The 5,337-nt window shown below is 50.9% G+C and overlaps 1 pseudogene; it reads left to right on the forward strand.

Moving 5' to 3' along the window:
• Positions 1 to 486: 486 nt before the first annotated feature.
• Positions 487 to 1,752, forward strand: LOC123084432 (uncharacterized; annotated as a pseudogene).
• Positions 1,753 to 5,337: the final 3,585 nt, after the last annotated feature.

Genomic DNA, 5,337 nt, shown 5'->3' on the forward strand with positions numbered 1-5,337 from the left:
ACTTGCTATAGTAGACAATCAGGAACTCGTCGTGCTAAGGCCCCATAGGACCAGCGCACCAGAACAACAACCGCGACCGATGAAGAGTAGCATACGTCGGAGAGATCCAACCTCCACACGCCCATCGATGATGCTAAAAATTAGTATCATGGATACAAAAGTAGATAACAATCAGAAGAGGGCATGTAGGATGCAACTCCTAACTCCCATACAGAACAACGGTCTATATCTTCATGCCCGTGCAGAAATGATATGTTTTTGACAAGTTCGCTATGTCATCTCCATTGTAGGCTATACTCTCACATAGTTGTTGACTTCATGCTTGGTCCGTCGGTGACCCTACCTGGAAAGTGACCGGCAAGCATGGATGAAGGTCTAGACTTCAGATCATTCTTCCCGCCTTAGCTTCATGTTCTGTGTGAGTATTATCAAAAGGTAGTTATGTGACACTAAACCATATAAACATGTAATCAATTATGAAAAAAAATGCAAAATCTGATTAGAACGAACAAAAATGTCAGTCGCAACAACAAAAACAAAATTATCTCTCCATTTATCCGTCGCAACGCCAGAGAGAACATTCCAGAGGAGGAACAAACATATTACAGGCTTGGACGTTGGTTGCAGAGGTTAGTTTTCTACATAAAACCCAAACAAAGACGACCCAGCCCAAACACAAAGCTGCCCCACTCAACCGCCGCCCTCACAAAACCCACCCAGCGAACCAAAGCCACAAGCAAACCACACGCCATCGGCGGCCGACCCTGCCCGACGACAACGCCTCCTCGCCCACCACCACGGCCGTCGCGGCGCTGGCGCAGGCCAAGGGCGACCACTCCTCGGGCCACCTCCGCGCCGCGCAGAGGCAGGCCCGCCTCGACCTGCACTCCGACCCGCGTCCTTCCTCCTCGATCGTCGTCACCTCCGTCCTCCTCGCCGATGCCGACTCCCCCCGCACCACGGTCCTCCACCCCCGAGGGCCACAAATCCGCTCTTGCCAGCGTCCTCGACACCATCCGGCGCCACTACAAGTCCCTCTCCAGATGCCTCCACCCCGATGACTGGGGCTCCTCCTATCCCGCCGCTGCCACGGCGGTGCAGCAGGCGCTCCACCTCATGGTCGGCACCTATGCAGCTATGCTGCGCTCAAGGAGGAGCAGGAGGAACCGGCACCGCCGCCCACCGTTTGGACAACCTGCACCGGTTGCCAACTCCTCCATGCGTTCTACAAATAGTATGTGGGTTTCCTCCTCACTTGCCCCTTGTTCCGCCGCCGTTCCTCGCCTCCGAGGAGCCCCCTCCTCTGTCGCCCAAGAAGCACAAGGCGGAGAAGACGCTTGCTGAAATGCAGCTTCAGCTCGCCAAGAGAAAAGGGAAAGACCACAAGGCCCCCGAGAGCTCCTCCAGTGACGAATATGAAGAGCCAACGGAATGGAGGTGCAGGAGGAGTAGCCGGATAGTGATCACTGGGGGCAGATGGTTGTCGAGGACTCATACGTCTACAACTTCGACGCCAACCACGTTGAAAAATGTTTCAATAGAGGCCAGGTATGGGCATTGTATGGGGACGAAGATGGCATGACGTGGCAATATGCGCTAGAGGAGACAGCATCTCCAGGAAGGAAGTTCCGAGCACAGATACGTTGGTTGGAGCACCAGCCTAACGGGAAGGACGGGAAGCCATGTGGGGCGTTAATGGTTGGGAGAGTAGTCACGGTGCGGTATTCAGGGCGACCGGGTGCGGTATTGTAGCGGTGTCATGGGGAGGAGCGCCCATAGTCAGGACCCGGGATGTAGCCATATCGGTGAACCTCGTTAACAAATCTCGGTGTCGTGCTCGTGTGATTGTTTGGTCCTCGGATGAGCAACATATGCCTCCGATTTTTCTAACAAGTGAAGTATCAAGTTCGAGATGCAGTCGGTTTCGATATGGTTCTCTACGAGATTGGAAAAGGCAATTGGGAAGCGGGAGTCGACGAGATTGGATTGAAAGAAGCAGGAGCTAGACGTGCGGCGATCGGTTGGTGGACCAGTCGGGCGAGCGTATATGCTGTCCTCCAGGTCTGATCGTAGCGACGGCGCAACACAGCGGGCAGCAGCAAGACTCTCAGCGACAGCGGCGCGTGTCACGAGACCCAAGGCCCAAGCGTGTAAAAGGACCAGGGGCGGCAGCTAGTGGTGCAAGATTTCTCGTCTCCGCAGTCACGTGAGACTTACGAGGTTGCTTAGCTTGCACACACACTTGACACTTAGATCCCTTGACAGTGGTGAAACTAGGGATTAAGTTCAACTTCGCTAGTCGCGACATGCAACCAAAGTTAACATGACAAAGACGTGAATGACACACATTTGATTCACTATTGTTGCAAATATGATTAACAACTTTATTGCAAACGTCTGATAATGATAAACGAAATAGGCCTCCTGACTCATAGCCTTTACCAACAAAGGTTCCATACTTGGATATTACAAATTTATTCGATTCAAAGACAAGCTTATAGCCATCTCTACACAGAAGAGATCCGCTAACAAGATTTTTATTGACAGAGGGGACATAATGCACGTTCTTCAGCCGCACGATCTTCCCCGAAGTAAACTTCAGATCGACCGTGCCAACACCACGAACAGAAGCACTTCAACCGTTGTCCATCAGCACGGTTGAAGTCCCTGCGGTCTGATAAGACGAAAACATGGAAATATCACCGCATATATGCACATTAGCACCCGTGTCAATCAACCAGTCAGGAGAATGACATACTGAAAGAATAGTGAGAAATATACCATACCCAGCATCCTTCATGTCAGTGTCTCCAATGACAACATTAGCGGTCTTGCCGCCTTTCCCAGGATGACGCTTGTCATAGCGATTAGGGCAACTAGGAGCCCAATGATCAGGATCTCCACACACATGACAAGCACCTTTCTTCTTGCCATTCTTCTTCTTGAAGTTCGTGTGTTGCATAGCCTTGTTCTTCCCATCAAACTTTGCTTTACCATCAAACTTGCCCTTGTTCTTGAACTTGTGGGGCTGGAAGTTCTGCTTCTGTACCACATTGGCACTAGATCCTCCCTCAATACCTCGAGCACGTGTCTCCTTTGCTCTCGCCTTTTCTTCCACATCAAGAGTACCAATGAGATCCGGAACGGAAAACTCCTATCTCTTATGTTTCAGTAAGGTAGCAAAGTTCCTCCATGAAGGAAGAAGCTTAGTGATGATACCGCCGGCAACAAACTTGTCCGGTAGCATGCAATTGAAGTGCTCAAGTTCTCTAGCAAATGAATGTATCTCATGAGCCTGCTCAACCACCGAGCGCTCTTCAGTCATCCTGTAATCATATAATTGCTCCATGATGTACAGCTCAGTGCCGGCATCTGAGACCCCAAACTTGGCCTCGAGTGCGTCCCACATATCTTTTCCATTATCAATTGACACATAAGCATCAACTATGTTCTCTCCAAGAACACTCAAGAGCGCAGCCTTAAACAAGGTATCCATTTTCTGAAAAGCTTGTGCCTGTTGGGCATCTTGCTCTCCTTCAGGTTTGCCAAGAGTGGCGTCATAGCAACTCATGGTTTGAAACCATAAGACTGCTCTCACGCGTCACCTCTTATAGTGGATACCCTCAAACATAGGAGGTCTCATGGAAGCAGCAAAACCACTTGGGGTAAATTGCCTATAATAAGGTTTTTGGATTGTTGGAAATATGAGCAATTTACCGAATGATTTTATTGACAAAAATACTAGATAAAGCATGACTAAAATAGCAAATATAAAGCAAGTCATGCAATCTGACAGAGAGAAGGTAAACATCATCTGCATATATGAACTTGAGGTAAACACATCTAGAACAGACACTAGATGAAGTTGCTTATACGAAACAGAACCTAACATACGTAGGGCAGAAACAAAAGACAAGAACTGTAGGAGGACTTCTAACAGAAAGGAGAAGAACACGTACGGCACAGCAGCAGCAGAAGCGCTAGACTTGGGGTCGGTGTCCTCGCCTGCCATGTCGTCGAGGAGGTCATGGACGTCGGGGAAGAAGTCGTCGTCGGGGAAGTAGTCGTCGGCGACCGGATCGTCCGTGATGAAACAGCCAGTAGTCGCGCTGAGCGCTCCCCAAAAACCTTATCACCCTTCTCCCATACAGGACTCAAAAGGTGCGGTCTCGGAGGCCTACTGTCCCGACGTGCGGTGCACGCCGCAAGCCGGGATGAGGAAGACAGCAGTAGCGCAGAGGTTGGAACTATGTGGCGAGAGGAAGAGGACCTTCTGATGTGTCTCTCTGGAGAGGAGCGACCTCTCTTATATAGGCACAGGAGAGGAACGCGAACAGGCTGCGATGGGAGGTGAAGCAACGAAGGGAGGCGAAGTGAATAGGCAGCAGGCGAAGGGTGCGCCGTTCGTATTAATTATCCACTATCGCAAAAGCTTTTCAGCTCCCAAGTGACCTTTCGTATACCCGTAGTGCGTGGCAAAAATTAGACATCGGCTCGGCTCATTCCCGCAACCCGCGGCGCGTCGTGGCGTGGCGTGGCGTGGCGTGGCGAGACGGGCGGCGGAGGAGGAGCGCGCGTGGATATCCCTCTTGTTCTCATGCTCATACAAGTAGGGAAAGAACCCCCCTTATAAGGAGGTCCTACTCCCACTAAACTAGCAATGTGGGACTAAACTTTTAGTAGTATCCCTTGCCTTGCACAAATGGGCTAAGTGGGCCTCTAGGATTTATTAGGAATTTTTGAAATAGTTATTGGGCTGCCCAAAATAGACTAAATTCCAGCAATGCACGAATGTGCAAGCGGTAATGATGCAGGGTGGAGCATGGTTGCAGTCGAACAACTCCGGTTGGGTCGGACTGGACAGTCTGACGGATCGACGTGAGTCCGTTGGAACAAAAGACGGTGATAGAATCGGCGACAACGACACTGGAACGTGATGCCGGTGGTGACCGACTTCTGGGGCGTGGAAACACGTGTCGCAAGTCTCAGGGCTTGTGTGACTTCGACGAGACTATGGCGCAGGATCGATTCAAGGTGGTGTATACACGGAGCTTGAAGTTGATGAGGCGCAGGGGTGGACTGATCATCTAACATGGAGTCACGTTGAAGGTGGAGCTGGAGTCTAGAAGACTTCACTCGGTGCTGATTGAGGGGCTACGGCGTAAGTCGACAAAGAATCGAAGCCTATTCAGTGGGAAAAGCGAGTGACATGCAGTTCGGACTGGAGCCCAACGGTCTGATGGAAGCACGAAACTTGTCATTGGTCGGTGATGATTGATGGTACTCCGCAATGGGGGTTGAGTGGTGTGGGTTCGCGGCCCTTGAGACTCGCCGGGA

This window comes from Triticum aestivum, chromosome 4A (genome assembly GCF_018294505.1).
Source record: "Triticum aestivum cultivar Chinese Spring chromosome 4A, IWGSC CS RefSeq v2.1, whole genome shotgun sequence".
Classification (NCBI taxonomy): Eukaryota; Viridiplantae; Streptophyta; class Magnoliopsida; order Poales; family Poaceae; genus Triticum; species Triticum aestivum.